Genomic DNA, 25187 nt, shown 5'->3' on the forward strand with positions numbered 1-25187 from the left:
GAGAATTGACATGTATTTAGTATTTGTTACAGAAACATATTGCTTATCTAAATAATCACTCAAAGCCATAGGTTGTAAAACCAACCATCGGTTTATAAAAAGCCTATAATTACTGATACTTGGCATTGGGCTCAGTACCCACTTGTAACAGGTTCGTTCGGCACAGAGCGAGGGGGACAGTTCAGCGTCCGCTATGATCCCTTTTGGCTTTGTTCACATCTAAAATATAAATTCGCTGACGGCAATTTATTAAAACTTTTTTCCCCCTCCCGGCGCTCCACTGCGCTCTACGATTTTGTGCAAAGTGCTTTTGTAAGCACTTTTGCAGAGCGCTTCCGTTTTGTCACTCTCTGACGTCAGTCAGGAAGTGAACCCTTTCACCCGGAAAAGATTAAATACAATTAATGTATTCTTAAAAAACGCGAACGCAATCGCACGATTGGTGGCTATGGGCAGCACATCCACTCATTCGGAAAAACGGAGGAGGTCGGGAGTCTGCTTTCCGTTTGCCGCAACGTAGCAAATGGATCCGTTTTTAGGTTTTTTTTAAAGGACACCCGAGGTGAAAATAAACCATTGAAAGAAACAATTATATCTATCCTCCTTTTCCTAAAAATGACTTTTTAAGATATTCCAGAGTTTTATTTTGTATTTAAATCTACTTTTTATGTTTTTACTGGTTTATTGTTTTTGCTCAATGACACATTCATTGAAGTATGCCAGAGCTAAAATCTATGAACGATTGACCCTTTTTATCTCTTTCCTGCTCTCAGAAGCCATTTTCTGCTAGGAAAGTGCTGTGCGGTCCGGGAACGCATGCTGCATGCATTTTTTGTAAAAACGTGTGGCTGTCCCATTCACTTTTCAGTGATGGGATCAGCCACGCAACGCACACAAACGCGGATGGCGTGCGTTCGCATGCGTTGCGTTCCGCATGCGTCGCCATCCGCGTTTGTGATGTGAACGGGGCCTTAACAAGTGAAAGCGGATGCTATTTTTAACATCCACTTTCTTCGCTAAGCGGAGATTCAAAAACGTACTGGATGGGTACATTTTTTCAATAAGTGGGAACCGAGCATTAGTAACGGCCCTTTCATATCAGTTTGTGCTGAGCTGAATTGAACTTTCTGCACATTGCAATGACATGCAGGATCCAAGTGATCATGGTTCCCCTGCACAGCATCATTGCTCTTCCTCTAGGTTGTTGCACCCTTACAATTCTGTATTTACTGAGGGAGCCGGAGAACATCATAGAACAGGGCCATAAGTACATATTACAGATGGTCAATGAAAGTCAAATAAATTTAAGTTGCAGGATTATGCACATTTTGTATGCAAAATTATGTAGCTTGTGTATGGGCTAATCATATTTTACTTTGGCAGGATTTGATCAGTTCATTTTCAAGCTGCATACATTTGCATTCAAAATTTGCATAACGCTGCATCAACTCGAAATTATTTGCATCTCATTGACCATCCCTATTCCTTATACATAGTAGCTGAATTTTGTGTAGAGAAAGCTTCTGGACATGCCACTTACCTGATTTGGCTGGGGGATGCTTGCACGGCACAGAGGACAGGTGTTATTTTCCTCCAGCCACCTATTAATGCAGTCTGGGTGGAACTGGTGGGAGCAGGGAAGGGTGGTATTCTCCCCTCCTTCCAGAAGATTATCCAGGCAGATGCTGCATTGCGGTGGCTCCTCCTCCCTCGGAGGGGTAATGGCTGGGGGACTTCGGACGTTCCCACGGTCAATGGGGGAACGGCTTCTGTCCCTCAGGCTGGAATCCGCGTTCTGACCTCTTTGGCGTCTCCTGGCCCTGGTCCTGTAGGCAATAGGAGTATCTCGCCCTGCAACAACAAGAAACCCATGTTAAAATGTTAATACTTATATACTTGTGTGTGGATTTCAGTAAAAAAATCACATAGGCCGTGGCCATTTGGAACTACTGTTGTTAAATTATTCCCAATTCTACTTTTGTGGTTGTAAAGTAAATACAAATGCAAGGAAGAGACATAAACTTAAGAGGTCGTCACATGAATTTTTTTTCAACAATTAAACTATAAATTCGCACCATAAGAAGCACCTGACCATAAGATGCATCTAGATATAGAGGACAAAAATTAGGGAAAAAATATCCTCAGCCTGGTGCGTCCATGTTACAGGTACGTCTTGTGGTGAGTCCTTCCCCCCAGGGCCCCAATATAGTAGCTGCAGCCGCCGCCAGGTGATCCCCTACTGAGCTGTTTCCACCAATCAAAGCTAAAGACTAGCAGCAGGCGGCTCCAGTTGTCCCTCACTCCATTCAAGCTAAAGAATAGCTGCAGCTGCTGCCAGGTGTCTCCTACCCACTCACTCTTTCTCAGACCCCCCTACCCCCCCCCCCCCCACACACACACACACACTCTGTGTCTCTCTCTTTCCCCCAGGACAGGGGTGGACACTTTTGTATTTGTGGACTGGAAATGTACACCTTTTATGTGTGAACACACCCATAGAAAATGACAGGACAGGACTGGAAATGTAAAGAATTATGTGTGAACTAGTGACCTTAAGCCCATTTAAAAACGGGCTAGGTTTGTCACCGCGCGTATGCGTGCAACCGCCCGTCACGCGCACGTCCGTTGCACGCGCGTCCGCCGAGCACGTCCGTCGCCGCTCGCGCACTCGCACACACGCACGGCCCTTCCTCCACTTCAGTGTCTCTGTGTCCCTCCCTGCACATGCGCAGTGCTACAAAACACACTCACGGGGACATGGGATGCAGAGACACTTGGGTTTTATTATAGAGGATACAGACATGGAAACACATTCAAAACTGATGAACTATTAGAGGAGTAGTTGGCACTACAGCATGTGGCTGGAAACATGGGGGTTAGGCAGGGTAGCACACACTCCTCTTACTAGGACTCAGTTAGCGTACTCTGGTCCTATGACAGCAGCAATCTGAAAGTCAAAAAGGAGGAAGGATGGGCACTGCGATATGCATTTATTTCCATACGTAAGGCACAGTGCATTAACATGCGTGCAATACAGCTAGGCAATAAAAGTGGACATAACGGTGCTGGGAGGTGTGGGAGTCGCGGCAGGTGCTGGGCCGAAACGGCCGTCAGGTGATCAGTGCCCAGCACCCACGAGACACCCACACCTCCCAGCACCGGTATGTCCACTTTTATTGCCTAGCTGTATTGCACGCATGTTAATGCACTCTGCCTTACGTATGGAAAGAAATGCATATCGCAGTGCCCATCCTTCCTCCTTTTTTGACTTTCACATTCAAAACTGATGCCAACTTTCAAAAACATGACAGGACTGGACACCTTTTTATGTGTGAACCAAGCCTAGTACAGTAGATTCTGGTTATAGTAAACTCTGATAGAGGAAAGCTCTGGATATAGTAAACTCAGTCCTCAGGTCCCAACAAATGCGTCTGTACAAATGTGCAACGTACAGTATGACCAATTCTGATAGAGTAAGCATCTGATAGAGTAAACGACTTTTCTGGCCCCTTGGAGTTAACTATAAGATGCCCGTTAACGGTACAATTTTTTCTTCAGATGCGATCTTTCGATGTGATTTGAACGATCATAACTAAATGGGAGGCAATTATTGATTCCTATTAACAGAACGATGTAAGAAGGTTTTACATTCTGATTCGATCATAAAATACAACCCTTGGGTTGATAATTTTTCCTTTTCTGATCTACCCAAAAATCGTATTGCATTGATTTGCACCACAAAGGGCACATTTTCCTATACAATTAGATCATAAAAATTGCACCGAAAGATCGATTCTGAAGGAAAATTTGTACCCCTAATGGGCATATTTAAATGGATTGTACTGTATATAGGAATCCTGGCAGATCGGCTGTTAAATAAGCAGGTGCTGCTTGCTAACTGTGCAGGATAACTGTCAACTGACCTCAGTGTTTACATGCCGTGCAGCACAACTGTCTTTTAGGTATATAGATGTGCTACATAATATACCCAAGACATGGCAAATACTTTCAGAAAAATATTTAGAATTTTTCAATAAACAGGGTTGTTTGTTTCTCATACATAATAAATGACTGTAAGCTCTCTGATTTTTGGATGGGTGCATGGGACATGAATACATCAATGATGATTATTTAAAATGACTATACTAGCAAGAAATGCCAGTTATTAGTTTATAGCCACTTTGGCTCACCTGAGGTTGAAGGGATTCCGTCGTTGTCCAGTGGCTCCTCACGGGTGTTACGCCGTGATCGGCCAAGTCTATTAGGTCTTGGCATCCTGATCAATGGATGTTACTCACTGATCAGTTTCACCAAAAAAAAAACAGCAATTCGCTATAAAAAATAGCAAGTCGCTAGAAGCAAGCTCAGGAGATGCTATCAGTATAGCTCCTCCTTGGCAAGTGCCGGGCATCCTTCCTGTAGAGCCTTATATTCACCTTACCCATTGTGATGTCACGGCTACTGAGCATTGTGATGTCACCAATCACTGACCTCCTGCACAGCTGAGGATCTCTAATATGTGTGACTAAAAATGATCATTTTTTTTCCTTGTTTTGAATACATTTGAAACCTGTAAACCAATATCATGTATATTTCCATGATGATTTTTGAGAATTGTGTGAAATAGGGCAACTATTGAGTGGATTCGTGGATCTGCTACTGGTTATACCACTAGGGCCATGATCCAATAAAACTCCTTTCCATATTGTCTTTCCTTGCAGTAATATTGTCATGCTGATGTGTCAGTTTGAGAATGTAAATTTTATTAGTCCACAGCAACCAATCAGATTCAGCTTTCCGTTTCCCAACAGACATTTCCCAGAGCAGCTTAGTACTGGACAGATTACCGTTAGCCAACATTGACTTCCAGCAGAAATTATTCTATACCTGCTTCTTTTGTAGCTGTTGCTGTTTCACGTGCGATGTCTAAATGCATGTATTTAGGTTCTAAAATGATTATCAGTTATGATCGAAAATGCCAATAATCTTTTTTGCATTCATTTTCACAAAAATGTTAAAATCGATTTCCAAGTGAAAGTGCTATCGAAAATAAGTGTTTTGTTATTACTTTTGTTAGTCATTAAAGGTATCACCGGCATCAACATTTGTTGGTTTGATGTCTGCATTTCTGCTCCTCTGCTGACACCGGACCACACTTCACTTGTATAAATTATACAATGCATGACCAATTCTGATATAGTAAACAACTAATATAGTAAATTACTTTTCCTGGTCACTTGGAGTTTACTATAAGGGGCCTATTGACGGTACAATTTTTTCATCATGCGATGTGATCTTTCAACGCAATTTGAACGATCATAACTAAACGGAAAGCAAATATCAATTGTTCCCATTAACAGAATGATTTAAGAAGGTTTTACATTCTGATTCGATCATAAAATGCAATTTTGGAATCGATAATTCTTCCTTTTACGATTGACCAACAAATTGTATCATTACATTGATTTGCACCATAAGGGGAACAGGTTTCTATACAATTCGATCATAAAAGATCGAATCTGAAAGAAAAATTGTTCCATTAAAGGTGCCCATTAACAGTAGAATTTTTAAATAAATGCGATCTTTCGATGCGATTTGAACGATTGTAACTAATTGGAAGGCAATTATTGATTGTTCACATTTACTGAACGATTTTTTTCTTCATATTTAATCATAAAATCCAACTTTTGAATCGATTTTATCCTACTTAGCAATCGACCAAATAATTATTCCTTATCGATTGCCTTCTTAAATAGCACATTTTCTATACAATTCGATCGTAAAAATCGCGTCGAAAGATCGCTTTTGGTGAAAAAATTGTACCGTTTATGGGCACCTTTAAAGGGATTGTATTGTATATAGGAATCCTGGCAGATTGGCTGCTGAATAAGCAGGTGCTGTTTGTTAACTATGCAGAATAACTGTCAACTGGCCTCAGTGTGTCCATGCCGTGCATCACAACTGTCTTTTAGCTATATACTGTACATTTAATCCGGTTTTAAATGCGGTTAAGTCACAGCACCATCCTCACAGTCCAACACCGATATATATATATATATATATATATATATATATATACATATATATATATATATATATATATATATATATACTGTATATATATATATATATATATATATGTATATATATATATATATATATATATATATATATATATATATATATATATATATATATATATATATATATATATAAAAATATTATTTAATCGTTGCAGATCCTCTGCGCACTGGGCAGTAACAGTAATATCAGGAACCATAAATGGGGAGTGAAAGGGGCGTTCCTAGGGAGGGACTAAGAGGAGGGCAACTGCCACTTCCTCCCCGCCCATAATTGACATTCTGTTCAGTCGAATAATACAGCAAAGGAGTGCAGGGACTACAGGGGGCTCATATGTCACAGCATAAAACAGGATTAATAGTATGTTAAACAAAACTTGGTTCAGGGGTCCTTTAAGGATATTTAAAATGGATCCGAGATTAACTTTTACTCATTGCATAATTGTGTTCCTTTCCTATTGTTTACAGGGCATTCCTCAAGCCAAATACTTTTTTGTTTTTTCTTTAATACTCTAATTCCCTATAAACTAAACAAGCCACGCCCACAGGTTTTCAGAGATCCAAGGCACTTTCAGACAGTAGCAAGGGCTCATGGGATCTCAGTCTGGGCAGGAGGAGGGGGAGGTAATACTAGCCAGAGATTTCAGAGGCAGAGGGGAAGAGGGAGGATTAGGTTTTTTGCTCAAGATACAGATAAGCCTGCCTCTGTATAATGTTTACAAACAACATGGCTGCTGTCATTGTATCACAGAAAGAAATAATCATAGTCTATTAAAGCTGTTTGCAGCTAGATTTGCTGTGTAAACTATCTAAACTTTATATAAGATATATAGACAAGTTACTTGTTATAGTTAGTTTTTTATCTTGGATCCACTTCAAGGGCAAGGTCCGGCCTCCTGGCTTTTCTGAATATTGTAAACTTGCAAAACTGTAGTTTTTGCAATAAATCAAATGAAAATACATAATCAAGTTTAAACAAAACACACTATGGAAGATGTAGGAAGGGTAAGTGCTGCACTACACCCTAAGCAGAGAAAAATGGTCAGGTAGATTAGACTGGTGAGCTGCACTGCTGGACAGAAAGAGTTACTCTCACTCAGCAAAGGGAAGAGATAAGTGGAAGAGGTGATCTTCTCTGTGGTGGGGAAGCAACTCCCACTCATATGAAGCTACAGGACCTAGCTAATCAGGTGCTATAAGTGCCAACCATCAAACCTAACCTGCTGTGGAACATTCAAGGGCTCTTTTGCAAACTTTAAAGGACTTACGAGGCCAAAATGGCTAAAAAAGCCTGCAAGATGTTTAAACGCACGGAGGACACCGTTCGTCCAAGATGTTTAAACGCACGGAGGACACCGTCCGTGCCCTCCGTGCAGTTCCGCCGGGTCCCCTTCCTGAAATCGCCCCCCGTGCCGAACGTGACCCCACAGGCCGGGTCGGGTTCTCATGCCGCTCCTAATATGGCCACCGGAGCTGGCCGTGGCTGCGCAGTCCGCATTGCCTCGAGTGCAGCTGCGCAGCTCTAGGGCCAACCCCCTGAACCACACACTGTAGCGTGGATCGGAGGGGTTGGCCCTAGAGCTGCGCAGCCGCACTCGTGGCAATGCAGACTGCGCAGCCGTGGCCAGCTTCAGCGGCCATATTAGGAGCGGCATGATAGCCCGACCCGGCCTGTGGGGTCGCAATCGGCACGGGTGGCGATTTCAGGAAGGGGACCCGGCGGAACTGCACGGAGGGCGCAGACAACGTCCTCCGTGCATTTAAACATCTTGCAGGTACTTGGCTTTTTTAGCCATGTTGGCCTCGTAAGCCCTTTAAACGTGCAGCAATGTTTCTGTTGGACAGCAGTGGATTCCTCTGTGGTATCCTCCCATGAACTCCATTGTTGTTTAGTGTTTTAGGTATCACAGATTCGCTAACAGAGATGTTAGCATATGCCTGAGACGTTTGTAAGTCTTTAGCTGAAACTCTAGGATTCTTCTTCATTAACCATTCTGCGTTGTGCTCTTGCAGTCATCTTTACAGGACAGCCACTCCTAGGGAGAGTAGAAGCGGGGTTGAAGTTTCTGCATTTATTAGCAGTGTTCCCTGCTGTTTCTTTCCTATATATGTTTGTCTCAATCCTTTTTCCTACCTTCTTGATCTGCAGATCCAAGAAAGTTATACTATGTTTGTCAACAGTATATGTTACCCGTAAAGAGACTCCGTAACAAAAAATGCATCCTGTTTTTTATCATCCTACAAGTTCCAAAAGCTATTCTAATCTGTTCTGGCTTACTGCAGCACTTTCTACTATGACAGTCTCTGTAATAAATCAATGTATCTTTCCCCTGTCAGACTTGTCGGCCTGTGTCTGGAAGGCTGCCAAGTTCTTCAGTGTTGTGGTTCTGATATAAACTCCCCCTTCCAGGCCGCTCTATGCACACTGCCTGTGTATTATTTAGATTAGAGCAGCTTCTCTCTTCTCTCTTATCTTTTACAAGCTGGATAAATCGTCCTCTGAGCTGGCTGGGCTTTCACATACTGAAGAATTACAGACAAGGGCAAAGCTGTTTGCAGGAAGAAAAGAGCAGCCTGAAACTTCAGTGCATGAGAGATGCAGGGGAAAGAAACACACAAATGATCTCTTGAGATTGAAAAGGAAGGGTGTATACAGCCTGCTTGTGTATGGATGTATTTTTCTATGTGTGGACATACTGTACATCAACCTACTTCCTGTTTTGGTGGCCATTTTGTTTGTTTATAAACAAACTTTTAAAAACTGTTTTTAACCACTTTTAATGCGGCGAGGAGCGGCGAAATTGTGTCAGAGGGTAATAGGAGATGTCCCCTAACGCACTGGTATGTTTACTTTTGTGCGATTTTAACAGTACAGATTCTCTTTAAATTGCGTGCATTGTTGTTAAGATCTGCCAAAAAGGCAAGCAAGGTAGGCTCAGAGCTCCTCCAGACCAGAAGGATGTCGTCCACATATCTTAGCCAAAGGGCCGCATGCGCACCAAAATCCGCTCTCCCATACACGTCCTGTCGCTCCCAGGCTCCCAGGTGTAAACATGCATACGCCGGTGCACATGCGGCCCCCATCGACGTCCCTCTGGCCTGTCTGTACAATACTCCATCCGCTACAAAGCAGTTGTGTGCCAGAACCAATTCCAACAGATCCATTATAACTTGACTTTTTCCACTGGAAGTATTAACATCTTGTCTTAAAAAATATCTGACTGCCTCCATCTTTACCTCATGTGGGATGGAGGTATATAGAGATTCAATATCTATGCCTACGAGATAGTCCTCCTCCTGTATCTCAAAATCCTCTAACATTATCAAAAGGTCACGTGTGTCTTTTATAAATGACGGTAAACATTCTACATACCCTTTTATGTTCTCATCTATAAATGTCCCTACTTTTTCAAGGGGACCTTCTATTGCAGATACTATAGGTCGTCCAGGAGGACATTCTCTATTCTTGTGTATTTTTGGTATCAAATACAAACATGGCATCTTGTATGTTTTTGTTTTCATGAATCCATATTCACCAGCTGTTATTAATTCATTAATCAATGCTTCCTCCAAAATCAGGTCCCTCTTTTTAACAATGTCAGGAAAAGGATTATCCCGCAGTTTTACATAGGTATTCTCATATGTTAACTGCCTTGTCATTTCAATGAAATATGCCTCTTTTGACCACAACACTATGTTTCCACCTTTGTCACTTCCTCTCACTATTATTTTTTCATTGTCCCTCAGTTCCTCTAGGGCTCTTCTCTCTATTTCTTTGAGATTATCCCTATTTTTTCCCCATTTGATTTTTTCTAAATCTTGAGATACCAATTCTGAGAAAAGCTGAATATTTTTATCAGATGAAATTGGGGGCATACATTTAGATTTTCTTTTTACATTTGTAGGTGCACTTGATCTCTTTTTTCCTATTCCTAATGGTTCAGTCTCACCTTCATCCATTAAACTTTCTAAGTTTCTTAGCACCTCCCTCTCTTGCAGTGACATAACAACAATATCTTCGATGTCCTCCTGACTGGATTTTGGTTCAGACAAATTTTGCCTTGAATACATCTTTTTCAGGAGAACACGTCTCAAAAACAATTGAATGTCTCGGTACGTATCAAACGGGTCTCCTCCACACACTGGGGAGAATGACAACCCCTTGTTCAGCACCGAGACATGCTCTGGCTCCAATACAAAATCAGTCAGGTTGATAATGTTGTTATGTTCCTCTGATAGGTTTTCATTTCCTTTTTCTAACTCATCTTTCCTTTCCTCGGAGGTTGTACTCGCCTTTTTTAATATGGGTTTTGGTTCCTGTTTCCCTCTCTTTTTCTGTTTCTGACGTTTTATTCTCTTTTTGGATCTGCCTCTTCCTGCTTCTTTTCTTTCCTCGTCTGTGCTTTCCTCCTCTGCCCCTAGTTCCTCCTCCTCGCCTAAAAAAACGACCGACTTACCTGAGGAGATTGAGGCCTCACTCTTATCATCATCTTCCTTCTCTTCCAAATCTGTACCTACTCTACTTCTGGACCTCGATCTGGCCCTTCCTGGATTACAATTATAATACTCACCATCATTCCATTCTTTGATGTCTGCCATAAATTTAGTCTGTTTAACTAATTTTATCTTTCAGTATTTTCAACTTCTTTTTTAACCATATCATTAAATTTTTCAAAGTCCTTATCAGATTTATAATCCTCTAAGGTCTCAATACTTTCATCAATTTCGACTTGAAGTTCAATCAATTGCACTTTTTCCTCTTTAATCATAAGTTTCATGACATTCAAATCGTATTCAATTGCCATTTTTTTCCACTCGGGGAGAAAGCGGTCGTTTCTGAGATGTCCAGCCGGGACAAATCGTCCCCTCATTCCCCAAGGAACCACCCCTTTACCCACATAGGATTGCAAGGTAGAAACACTCCACTTTCTCCTCAGATGTTTCAATGTCAATTTTTTATGTGTCCTAAACAGTTTTTTCAGGTCTTTCTTAAGATTACTATTCTGCTCAATTGGTTCCTCATCTTTAAATGCAGCACAAATATCTATGTCTATATCAGCCCCAATAGCATACGCCATAGTGACAAGGATGGAAAAACACCTCTTCAATAATAATAAAATCAATAATTTAAAATTGTGGGTGGTTCTATTTGGAACTGATTCTGTGCATCTAATTGATGAAATACGACTCCTGGTGAACTAGTCTTCAATTAATGTATGGCATATACTCCCTAAGGAGGAGAACATTGGAGGACCATATACATATTCTACAAAAAAAACTTTCATGTTCTCAATCTGCATATCAAAATTTATTGTATCAAAATTACACACAGTTCCCATAAAACCCTCCCATTCCCCCCTTAAAAAAGCCTGCCTAGAACTTGGAGTGCTCCTCGCATACACATACCAACCACACATGCAACACAGTCTCTGGCCAGAACCTTCTGATCAAAAAAGCGTGGCTCAATAGAGAAGCTTCCTCAAAAATATGCAAACAATTGGGCAGTTCAAATCAATGATTTCAAAACTCATCAAATTGTCCTAATATAGATGGTATCCGCAGCAATCCTGGTAACCCCCACTGATCTCGGCCGCTTCCTCCACTCAATTGGTTGTCATATGAATACACTTTAGGAATAATCCTCTTATTCGGTATACCATATCACCAATGATTTCAGACATATGAAACAAGATCTCCTTCTTGAGCTCAGCAATTTGCATGCATCTAAGGTTGTCCCCTTAATTTTCATCCACGCTGCACAGCAGCACTCACCACGCTTCTATCCCCTTCAGATCCCGTCATGTCTCCTGGGCTTGTGGCTGTGGCGTCCCACAGCTCACACCGCCTTGAATCTGTTGATCCCGGGGTTTCTGCGAGGTGTCTTAGCTTATGTTTCTTCTGGCCGGCCAGACTCTGTGTTCCACTCGTGCGGCGAGTGACGCCAGGCTACACGCTCTCGCTCTGTCGGCTTGGTGACCACGCCTGCATACGCGTTACGCCCACTTGATCACGTGGGCTTCATCAGTGCAAAGTGCTGTTAGTCTCATCGAGGGGGCGTACTACTCATCCTTTTATCCTCGTCATCACTGTGTTTCAGCCTACTGGGCCGTTCCTATTAGACCTATGAAGTTGCGCTGCCCATTTGATAATTAGTTCATTTATGAACGATCTTTTGACAGAAATTTCAATGATAGATATATACTCCAGCTCCATACCCATCATAGTTTATCCTTACAGCATACTTAAAGGGCCTGTTACTTTATTGTGTTACTGCTCAAATCACCCAAAGCACTCAAGCCTCTTTTCTCTCACCCACATACACATACAATATACATCGCCTCTGTTTGTATTGCATGCATACATGTACCTCTAACTAACAACAACTTTTCAATTATTGGATATCCAATTCTTGTGTGTGGCCCTAGAAATATCTCGGCAATGGCCATATCGCCATACTTTTACTCTCCCCTCATTTCTTTCTCCCATCAGTCTGGCAAAAACACTGCTAAATTAAAATCGGTGTTTAAACCTCCTGGGTACAATGTTCCCAAGGTATATATCCAACGACTCTCCACTTGATACAGAATTTAGTATTGTACAGACAGGCCAGGGGGACGTCGATGGGGGCCGCATGCGCACCGGCTTATGCATGTTTACACCTGGGAGCGACAGGACGTGTATGGGAGAGCGGATTTTGGTGCGCATGCGGCCTTTTGGCTAAGATATGTGGACGACGTCCTTCTGGTCTGGAGGGGCTCTGAGCCTACCTTGCTTGCCTTTTTTGGCAGATTTTAACAACAATGCACGCAATTTAAGGGTAACATATACTGTTGACAAACATAGTATAACTTTCTTGGATCTGCAGATCAAGAAGGTAGGAAAAAGGATTGAGACAAACATATATAGGAAAGAAACAGCAGGGAACACTTACCTACACGGGGACAGTTTTCACCCAACGACTCAAAAATGGGGGATCCCATATGGGCAGATGGTAAGAATAAGGCGAAATTGTTCACAAGAAGAGGAGTTTCAAGAGGAAGTGGAGAAAATGTGTTGTAGATTTCAAAAAAGGGGATACCCAGATCAGGTACTGGAAAAAGCAAAAGGTAGAGCCATGATGCTAGATCGAGACACCTCCTTAAAAAAGAAGAGAAAACACAATGAGGAGGATAAGGTCAGATTAGTAACGAAATATGGATCTCATTGGTCCCAACTAAGAGGGATACTTAATAAGCATTAGCATGTTTTGGAAAGAGATCCAGTGCTCGCGAAAATCGTGGGGTCCTATCCAGCAATGACAGCTAGAAGGGCCCCAAATCTCAAAGATGCACTGGTAAGAACTGAAGTGTATTCGAGACCCAAGAAAACAGGCATTGAGGGTAGGGGATTTATGGGCCCAATTCCAGTTGGAATGTACCCGTGTGGGAAGTGCACCTACTGTAAATTAGTAGATAAAACGAAGATTTTTGAGAATGCCAAAGGGGATAAATGTTATGATATAAGGAAATTCATAAAATGCAACACAGTAGGGGCAATATATATGATTACGTGCCCGTGTGGCTTGAAATATGTTGGCATGACCAGTAGAGTACTAAAAAAGCGAATAGGTGAACATGTGGCAAAAATAAAATGTGCAAATGAGGATAGCCCTTTGGGCACTCACTTTGCGATATTTCATGATAGTAACCCCAATGTGTTAAGGTTTAAGGGTATTATTAAACCTAGGCAAAGTTTGAGAGGGGGGGATTATGAAAAAATTCTGTATCAAGTGGAGAGTCGTTGGATATATACCTTGGGAACATTGTACCCAGGAGGTTTAAACACCGATTTTAATTTAGCAGTGTTTTTGCCAGACTGATGGGAGAAAGAACTGAGGGGAGAGAAAAAGTATGGCGATATGGCCATTGCCGAGATATTTCTAGGGCCACACACAAGAATTGGATATCCAATAATTGAAAAGTTGTTGTTAGTTAGAGGTACATGTATGCATGCAATACAAACAGAGGCGATGTATATTGTATGTGTATATGGGTGAGAGAAAAGAGGCTTGAGTGGTTTGGGTGATTTGAGCAGTAACACAATAAAGTAGCAGGCCCTTTAAGTACGCTGTAAAGATGAACTATGATGGGTATGGAGCTGGAGTATATATCTATCATTGAAATTTCTGTCAAAAGATCGTTCAGAAATGAACTAATTATCAAATGGGCAGCGCAACTTCATAGGTCTATTAGGAACGCCCAGTAGGCTGAAACGCAGTGATGACGAGGATAAAAGGATGAGTAGTACGCCCCCTCGATGAGACTAACAGCACTTTGCACTGATGAAGCCCACGTGATCAAGTGGGCGTAACGCGTATGCAGGCGTGGTCACCAAGCCGACAGAGCGAGAGCGTGTAGCCTGGAGTCACTTGCCGCACGAGTGGAACACAGAATCTGGCCGGCCAGAAGAAACATAAGCTAAGACACCTCGCAGAAACCCCGGGATCAACAGATTCAAGGCGGTGTGAGCTGTGGGACGCCACAGCCACAAGCCCAGGAGACATGACGGGATCTGAAGGGGATAGAAGCGTGGTGAGTGCTGCTGTGCAGCGTGGATGAAAATTAAGGGGACAACCTTAGATGCATGCAAATTGCTGAGCTCAAGAAGGAGATCTTGTTTCATATGTCTGAAATCATTGGTGATATGGTATACCGAATAAGAGGATTATTCCTAAAGTGTATTCATATGACAACTAATTGAGTGGAGGAAGCGGCCGAAATCAGTGGGGGTTACCAGGATTGCTGCGGATACCATCTATATTAGGACAATTTGATGAGTTTTGAAATCATTGATTTGAACTGCCCAATTTTTTGCATATTTTTGAGGAAGCTTCTCTATTGAGCCACGCTTTTTTGATCAGCAGGTTCTGGCCAGAGACTGTGTTACATGTGTGGTTGGTATGGGTATGTGAGGAGCGCTCCAAGTTCTAGGCAGGCTTTTTTAAGGGGGGAATGGGGGGGGGGGGGGTTATGGGAACTGTGTGTAATTTTGATACAATAAATTTTGATATGCAGATTGAGAACATGAAAGGTTTTTTGTAGAATATGTATATGGTCCTCCAATGTTCTCCTCCTTAGGGAGTATATGCCATACATTAATTGAAGACTAGTTCACCAGGAGTCGTATTTGGAGTTCAGTAAAAAAGCCAAGTACCTGCAAGATGTTTAAATGCACGGAGGACGTCGTCCGCGCCCTCCGTGCAGTTCCGCCGGGTCCCCTTCCTGAAATCGCCCCCGTGCCGATCGTGACCCCACAGGCCGGGTCGGGCTCTCATGCCGCTCCTAATATGGCCACCGGAGCTGGCCGTGGCTGCGCAGTCCGCATTGCCTCGAGTGCAGCTGCGCAGCTCTAGGGCCAACCCCCCTGAACCACACACTGTAGCGTGGATCGGATGGGTTGGCCCTAGAGCTGCGCAGCCGCACTCGCGGCAATGCAGACTGCGCAGCCGCGGCCAGCTTTAGCGGCCATATTAGGAGCGGCATGAGAGCCCGACCCGGCCTGTGGGGTCGCAATCGGCACGGGGGGCGATTTCAGGAAGGGGACCCGGCGGAACAGCACGGAGGGCGCAGACGGCGTCCTCCGTGCATTTAAACATCTTGCAGGTACTTGGCTTTTTTAGCCATTTTGGACTTGTAAGCCCTTTAAACGTGCAGCAATGTTTCTGTTGGACAGCAGTGGATTCCTCTGTAGTATCCTCCCATGAACTCCATTGTTGTTTAGTGTTTTAGGTATCACAGATTCGCTAACAGGGATGTTAGCATATGCCTGAGACGTTTGTAAGTCTTTAGCTGAAACTCTAGGATTCTTCTTCATTAACCATTCTGCGTTGTGCTCTTGCAGTCATCTTTACAGGACAGCCACTCCTAGGGAGAGTAGAAGCGGGGTTGAAGTTTCTGCATTTATAGAGAATTTGCCTTACCGTGGACTGATGAACATCAAGGCTTTTGGAGATACATTTATAACCCTTTCCAGCTTTATGCAAGTCAACAATTCTTAATCGTAGGTCTTATGAGAGCTCTTTTGTGCGAGGCATCATTCACATTAGGTGATGCTTCTTGGGAAAAGCAAAACCAAAACTGGTGTGTTTTTTATAGGACAGGGTAGCTGTAACCAACACCTCCAATCTCATCTCATTCATTGGACTCCAGCTGGCTGACACCTCACTCCAATTAGCTCTTGGAGATGTCATTAGTCTAGGGGTGCACATACCTTTTCCATCTGCACTGTGAATGTTTAAATGGTGTGTTCGAGAAAAACATGGAGACATTTAATTATTCGTGTGGTATTAGTTTAAAGAGACTGTGATTGTCTATTGTTGTGACTTAGATGAAGATCAGATCACATTTTATGACCAATTTGTGCAGAAATCCATATAATGCGAAGGGTTCAAATACTTTTTTATTGCTACTGTATGTAATGTAGAAAGCTTAACTACCTGGTCTACCTATTAGTGCCTATCAGTTGGCAAATTTTATTCAACATTGTGTACAAGTTGTGAGGTGGACTGGGAGGGCTGGAAACCATTGCAGCAACAAATGTATGTAGCCTTGTTTGTTTCTTACTGTACACAGCCATGGGAAGATGGTGGCGCTATACCACAGATGTCAAACGTAAGGCCCGTGGGCTGAATGCGGCCCTCCTTGCCATTTTTTGCCACCCTCCAGAGCTTCAAATGTGCATCATTGTAAGCAATAAAAATTACTGCACACTGCTTTCCCAACCAGAGCAGCACACCAGTGACAGGGTTTCTGGTTGAAATATTGTCAGTTGAGGTGCAGTGCAGCAACAATCCATGGAACCCCCCCTAGCGAAATTAGCATGAGACCCCACCCATCCCACCCCTTTCCCACCACCTCAACTTACCAAAAAGAGTATGGGGGAAGTGAAGGCTTGCATCTTGTCTTGATCCTTATCTGCCTAAGTAGAACTGGGATGGGTAAATATTAAACTGCTTCACTGCTCTACTCTACAGAAGAGGGAGGAGCTGGCTCCCCACATTCGCTATAGTTACACCACTTAGTTTGAGAATGATCAATAAGTGTTAAATCTTAATAAACAATTACTACGTTTTAGATTTTGGCCCCTTCTGAGATTGAGTTCGACACCCCTTCGCTGTATAAATCAGTATTAATAATGTCCAGGGCTGTGGAGCCAGTATAAAAATCATCCGACTTCAACTCCTCAGTTTATGAAGACTGACTCCAGGTACCCACAGTTGCTCTGACTCCAACTTATTAGTTTAATACTAACCAGTGATGTGGAATTGGCACGAAAATCATCCGACTCATCAGTTGATGAAGCCACCGACTCCGACTCCAAGTACCCAAAAATTGTTCTGACGCCACACCCCAGATTTAATACCACACATTATACTACAAAGGAAGTATGTTAGAGCAGTCTGGCGCAGCACAAGAAATAGGGATACATCAAACCATGGATTCACCACATTCAGCCTCCCGTGTGAAAGAGACTTTAGTGTGGACCTAGAGATATCACATGATGCAATTTCTAACCCACTTTATACCCAGAGTTACAGATTACTCAGCAAACTCATGGTGAGCCAGAACTCCTAGGAGTGAGTAAGGGTCTACAAAGGACTAAAAAGCCCTCTTACTAAATTGTTATGCAAAATAAGTTTGCCTTCTTAAAACAGAAGACATTTGTAGCCTCTTACACACTCAGAGTTCTGGTTCACCATGAGCCTGCTGGGCAATCATGTCCTACCCCATAGAGCCACAATAATCCATGCCATGCACTGATGATCAACCAATCCAAAACAGTGTTTTGTACTATTGTGGCTCTGTACTACTAACAAGCTGACACATCATTGCATCCCATTGGTTCTGGAGGTGTGGCTAGCTTACAGGGACAATAAAGGATAATTTGCATATTCAGCAGTGATGCATCCTGGGAGACCTCATATGCTTACTCCAACCTCAATCATTGCAAATACCTTCTATTTTAAGAAGGCAAACTTTTGTTCCACTTCATATCCAAAATCCAGTTTTCTGTTTCCTCAATTCTGTGCTCTGGTGATATCAGAAACTGAGAAACAATTGGAAAATCTTGAATAAATCTTTGAATTTTCAAACAACTTTAATAAATATAAATTCAATATATAAATTATAAATAATAACACAAAATGATAGGATGATGTTTTCCTTTTAATCCAAGAGAGCTTTTACAGATCCTCCTCATATGTTAGAATCCCATTAGCATAGATTCTGAGCAGTCCGTCTGCAGTGTGTATAAATTCAAATACTGGCTCTTCCTCCAGGATTTCTGCGGGGCCGATGATGTTTACTATCCCAATATTTTCCACATCAATCGTGATCACCCTTTGTTCACCAACAGCCTGAGGGGAGAGAATTGACATGCATTTAATATTTGTTACAGAAACATATTGCTTATCTAAATAATCACTCAAAGCCATAGGTTGTAAAACCAACCATCGGTTTATAAAAAGCCTATAATTACTGATACTTGGCATTGGGCTCAGTACCCACTTGTAACAGGTCCGTTCGGCACAGAGCAAGGGGGACAGTTCAGCGTCCGCTATGATCCCTTTTGGCTTTGTTCACATCTAAAATATAAATTCGCTGACGGCAATTTATTAAAACTTTTTTCCCCCTCCCGGCGCTCCACTGCGCTCTACGATTTTGTGCAAAGTGCTTTTGTAAGCACTTTTTCAGTGCGCTTCAGTTTTGTCACTCTCTGACGTCAGTCAGGAAGTGAACCCTTTCACCCGGAAAAGATTAAATACAATTAATGTATTCTTAAAAAACGCAAACGCAATCGCACGATTGGTGGCTATGGGCAGCACATCCACTCATTCGGAAAAACGGAGGAGGTCGGGAGTCTGCTTTCCGTTTGCCGCAACGCAGCAAATGGATCAGTTTTTAGGTTTTTTTTAAAGGACACCCGAGGTGAAAATAAAACATTGAAAGAAACAATTATATCTATCCTCCTTTTCCTAAAAATGACTTTTTAAGATATTCCAGAGTTTTATTTTGTATTTAAATCTACTTTTTATGTTTTTACTGGTTTATTGTTTTTGCTCAATGACACATTCATTGAAGTATGCCAGAGCTAAAATCTATGAACGATTGACCCTTTTTATCTCTTTCCTGCTCTCAGAAGCCATTTTCTGCTAGGAAAGTGTTTTACAGTTGTAAATTCTTTCTTCACAGTTATTAGTGTACTATCCACTATACATACACATGTCTATCTCATCATGTCACATGTCACCTTGGGCATCCTTTAACAAGTGAAAGCAGATGCTATTTTTAACATCCACTTCCTTCACTAAGCGGAGATTCAAAAACGTACCGGATGGGTACATTTTTTCAATAAGTGGGAACCGAGCCTTAGTAATGGCCCTTTCATATTAGTTTGTACTGAGCTGAATTGAACTTTCTGCACATTGCAATGACATGCAGGATCCAAGTGATCATGGTTCCCCTGCACAGCATCATTGCTCTTCCTCTATGTTGTTGCACCTTTACAATTCTGTATTTACTGAGGGAGCCGGAGAACATCATAGAACAGGGCCGTAAGTGCATATTACAGATGGTCAATGAAAGTCAAATACATTTAAGTTGCAGGATTATGCAAATTTTGTATGCAAAATTATGTAGCTTGTGTATGGACTAATCATATTTTACCTCGGCAGGATTTGATCAGTTCATTTTCAAGCTGCATACATTTGCATTCAAAATTTGCATAACGCTGCATCAACTCGAAATTATTTGCATCTCATTGACCATCCCTATTCCTTATACATAGTAGCTGAATTTTGTGTAGAGAAAGCTTCTGGACATGCCACTTACCTGATTTGGCTGGGGGATGCTTGCACGGCACAGAGGACAGGTGTTATTTTCCTCCAGCCACCTATTAATGCAGTCTGGGTGGAACTGGTGGGAGCAGGGAAGGGTGGTATTCTCCCCTCCTTCCAGAAGATTATCCAGGCAGATGCTGCATTGCGGTGGCTCCTCCTCCCTCGGAGGGGTAATGGCTGGGGGACTTCGGACATTCCCACGGTCAATGGGGGAACGGCTTCTGTCCCTCAGGCTGGAATCCGCGTTCTGACCTCTTTGGCGTCTCCTGGCCCTGGTCCTGTAGGCAATAGGAGTATCTCGCCCTGCAACAACAAGAAACCCATGTTAAAATGTTAATACTTACATACTTGTGTGTGGATTTCTGCAAAAAAAAAAATCACATAGGCCGTGGCCATTTGGAACTACTGTTGTTAAATTATTCCCAATTCTACTTTTGTGGCTGTAAAGTAAATACAAATGCAAGGAAGAGGATGGGCCATCTATACAATGTTATTGAGAGACATAAACTTAAGAGGTCGTTACACGATTTTTTCCCAACAATTAAATTATAAATTCGCACCATAAGACGCACCAAAAACAAAAATTAGGGAAAAAATATCCTCAGCCTGGTGCGTCCATGTTACAGGTACGTCTTGTGGTGAGTCTCTCCCCCCAGGGCCCCAATAAAGTAGCTGCAGCCGCCGCCAGGTGATCCCCTACTGAGCTGCTTCCACCCATCCAAGCTAAAGACGAGCAGCAGGCGGCTCCAGTTGTCCCTCACTCCATTCAAGCTAAAGAATAGCTGCAGCTGCCGCCAGGTGTCTCCCACCCACTCACTCTTTCTCAGACCCCCCCCCCCCCCCACACACACACACACACTCTGTGTCTCTCTCTTTCCCCCAGGACAGGGGTGGACACTTTTGTATTTGTGGACTGGAAATGTACACCTTTTATGTGTGAACACACCCATAGAAAATGACAGGACAGGACTGGAAATGTAAAGAATTATGTGTGAACTAGTGACCTTAAGCCCATTTAAAAACGGGCTAGGTTTGTCACCGCTCGTATGCGTGCAACCGCCCGTCACGCGCACGTCCGTTGCGCACGCGTCCGCCGAGCACGTCCGTCGCCGCCCGCGCACTCGCACACACGCACGGCCCTTCCTCCACTTCAGTGTTTCTGCGTCCCTCCCTGCACATGCGCAGTGCTACAAAACACACTCACGGGGACATGGGACGCAGAGACACTTGGGTTTTATTATAGAGGATACAGACAAAGAAACACATTCAAAACTGATGAACTATTAGAGGAGTAGTTGGCACTACAGCATGTTGCTGGAAACATGGGGGTTAGGCAGGGTAGCACACACTCCTCTTACTAGGACTCAGTTAGCGTACTCTGGTCCTATGACAGCAGCAATCTGAGAGTCAAAAAGGAGGAAGGATGGGCACTGCGATATGCATTTATTTCCATACGTAAGGCACAGTGCATTAACATGCGTGCAATACAGCTAGGCAATAAAAGTGTACATAACGGTGCTGGGAGGTGTGGGAGTCGCGGCGGGTGCTGGGCCGAAACGGCCGTCAGGTGATCAGTGCCCAGCACCCACGAGACACCCACACCTCCCAGCACCGGTATGTCCACTTTTATTGCCTAGCTGTATTGCACGCATGTTAATGGACTGTGCCTTACGTATGGAAATAAATGCATATCGTAGTGCCCATCCTTCCTCCTTTTTTGACTTTCATATTCAAAACTGATGCCAACTGTCAAAAACATGGCAGGACTGGACACCTTTTTATGTGTGAACCAAGCCTAGTACAGTAGATTCTGATTATAGTAAACTCTGATAGAGGAAAGCTCTGGATATAGTAAACTCAGTCCTCAGGTCCCAGCAAATGCGTCTGTACAAATATGCAACGTACAGTATGACCAATTCTGATAGAGTAAGCATCTGATAGAGCAAACTACTTTTCTGGCCCCTTGGAGTTAACTATAAGATGCCCGTTAACGGTACAATGTTTTCGTCAGATGCGATCTTTCGATGTGATTTGAATGATCATAACTAAATGGGAGGCAATTATTGATTCCTATTAACAGAACGATGTAAGAAGGTTTTACATTCTGATTCGATCATAAAATACAACCCTCGGGTTGATAATTTTTCCTTTTCTGATCGACCCAAAAATCGTATTGCATTGATTTGCACCACAAAGGGCACATTTTCCTATACAATTAGATCATAAAAATTGCACCGAAAGATCGATTCTGAAGGAAAATTTGTACCCCTGATGGGCATATTTAAATGGATTGTACTGTATATAGGAATCCTGGCAGATCGGCTGTTAAATAAGCAGGTGCTGCTTGCTAACTGTGCAGGATAACTGTCACCTGGCCTCAGTGTGTCCACACCGTGCAGCACAACTGTCTTTTAGGTATATAGATGTGCTACATAATATACCCAAGACATGGCAAATACTTTCAGAAAAATATTTAGAATTTTTCAATAAACAGGGTTGTTTGTTTCTCATACATAATAAATGTATGTAAGCTCTCTGATTTTTGGATGGGTGCTTGGGACATGAATACATCAATGATGATTATTTAAAATGACTATACTAGCAAGAAATGCCAGTTATTAGTTTACAGCCACTTTGGCTCACCTGAGGTTGAAGGGATTCCGTCGTTGTCCAGTGGCTCCTCACGGGTGTTACGCCGTGATCGGCCAGGTATATTAGGTCTTGGCATCCTGATCAATGGATGTTACTCACTGATCAGTTTCACCAAAAAAAAACAGCAATTCGCTATGAAAAATAGCAAGTCGCAAGAAGCAAGCTCAGGAGATGCTATCAGTATAGCTCCTCCTTGGCAAGTGTCGGGCATCCTTCCTGTAGGGCCTTATATTCACCTTACCCATTGTGATGTCACGGCTACTGAGCATTGTGATGTCACCAATCACTGGCCTCCTGCACAGCTGAGGATCTCTAATATGTGTGACTAAAAATGATCATTTTTTCCCCTTGTTTTGAATACATTTGAAACCTGTAAACCAATATCATTTATATTTCCATGATGATTTTTGAGAATTGTGTGAAATAGGGCAACTATTGAGTGGATCAGTGGATCTGCTACTGGTTATACCACTAGGGCCATGATCCAATAAAACTCCTTTCCTTTTTGTCTTTTCTTGCAGTAATATTGTCATGCTGATGTGTCAGTTTGAGAATGTAAATTTTATTAGTCCACAGCAACCAATCAGATTCAGCTTTCCGTTTCCCAACAGACATTTCCCAGAGCGACGAGAAAAGCAAAACAAGGGGGGCCGCTCATCGCGGCCCTTCTTGTTACTTCTGATGAAGCCACATTAGTACTAGCATTTTTCTTTTCATGATTGCCCATTATTATTGTGATATTTGAATTAAGATATATAGTTTTAGGGGATTGTTTATATGCATGCTTATCTGTGAATGCAGAAGTTAAAGAAAACCTTAAGAGAAAAAAAACTTTCCAGGTGCAGTAAGTAATTGTATTTTTTGGATCTAATCTAATTATGGATTTAAGTTGAAAATCTCAGTCTGAAGTCTGAGCCATGTTTAAAGGATACCTGAAGTGACATGTGATGTGATGAGATAGACACGTGTATGTACAGTGCCTAGCACACAAATAACTGTGCTGTGTTCCTTTTTTTCTTTCTCTGCCTCAGTCAGACTCAGTCCTGACTCAGACAGGAAGTGACTACAGTGTGATGCTCACTGATAAGAAATTCCCCCTTTTATATCTTTCTTGCTCTCAGAAGCCATTTTCTGCTAGGAAAGTGTTTTATATTTGGAATGTGAGGGTGAGTGAGGGTCACACTGTAGTCACTTCCTGTCTGAGTCAGGACTGAGTCAGCCACTTACATACCTGATATTTAAAGCCAATGGGTACCAATTAAAAAATAAAAAAGTCAGTTACTCACCTAAGGAGAGGGAAGGCTCAGTCCTAATGAGCCTTCCCTCTCCTCTCCCGGTGCCCTCGGTGCTGCGCTGGCTCCCCTGCTCGCGTTCACCACCGCAGGGACTTCGGAGGTCTTCGGGAGCACTTGGGCCGCTCCATACTACGTACGCGCGAGTGCGTCATAGAGGGCGCTCGCGCATGCGTACTATGGAGCGGCCCTGTCCTCGAGAGCCCGAGTGCTCCCGAAGGCTTCCGAAACATCCCTTCGGCAGCGGAAGTGGCAGTATTTGACCGAACTGGTCGAATACTGCAACAGGGGATCCTGCGCGGGACCGGGCACCGGGAGAGGAGAGGGAAGGCTCATTAGGACCGAGCCTTTCCTCTCCTTAGGTGAGTATCAGACTTTTTTTATTTTTAAATAGGTAAACATTCACTTTAACTCTTTCAGAAAGAGAAAGAAAAAAAGGAACACAGCATTGTTATTTGTGTGCTTGGCACTGTACATACCAATGTCTACCTCATCATGTCACATGTCACTTCGGGTATCCTTTAAAGGGAACCAAGCACCACTTTTTTTTCCCTGGACTTTGGTAACTAGAGGAGCTGTCATGCTCCCCCTCCCCTTCTAGCTGCCCATAATTTACGCAGGGGAAGGTGTGGAAATAAAATACCTGTGACATCTCTAAACTCTTTGAAGCACAGTGGCACCCCCCCACACACACACCCACCACACACACACACACTAATGAAAGATTTTGTTTGGTCTCTGCTTATGTGTGCAATAAAATAATTACATCAGTCCTCATTTGCCTGAAATGTATGCGGTCAGCCAGGCCTCAGAAGTAGGGCACAAAAAGCCTCTGCTAAACTTTAAAATGCGAAAAGAAGAGGTAAAATTGCGTTTTTTTTAATAATGAGCCACATTATTGGCATGCATTTGTAATGTGTTATTGAGATGTCTTGGGTGCTAAACATGGTGTTTGGTTCACTTTAACAGTATACTTACATTCCTGCTGTTCATTTAGCTCCCACACAGAAAAATAATGATCTACTGAACTTTTATTCAAAATCCTGCTGCTATGATAAGTGAATGCAAAGCCAAAAAATTGGCCTATAATCAGTGTTGAAGAGAAATGTTGCTGCAGTCTGACTGCACAGATTACACATGGGCTCATGAACCCTGATGGTGAAAAAAGTAAAAAAAATGAATATTTGGCAAATTTTGGGTAGGATAGCTACTTTATGTTTACATTGATGTCATCATGCCACATATCACCTCATGATTTGCCCAGTTATTCCCAATGATTGCATGGTA

At 42.6% G+C, this 25187-nt stretch overlaps 1 protein-coding gene across 3 annotated transcripts in view; it reads left to right on the forward strand.

Moving 5' to 3' along the window:
• Positions 1 to 25187, forward strand: part of LOC137524985 (bile salt export pump-like) — a 196114-nt gene that overhangs the window by 46149 nt on the left and 124778 nt on the right. The window lies entirely within an intron of this gene.

Source organism: Hyperolius riggenbachi, chromosome 7 (genome assembly GCF_040937935.1).
Source record: "Hyperolius riggenbachi isolate aHypRig1 chromosome 7, aHypRig1.pri, whole genome shotgun sequence".
Lineage (NCBI taxonomy): Eukaryota > Metazoa > Chordata > Amphibia > Anura > Hyperoliidae > Hyperolius > Hyperolius riggenbachi.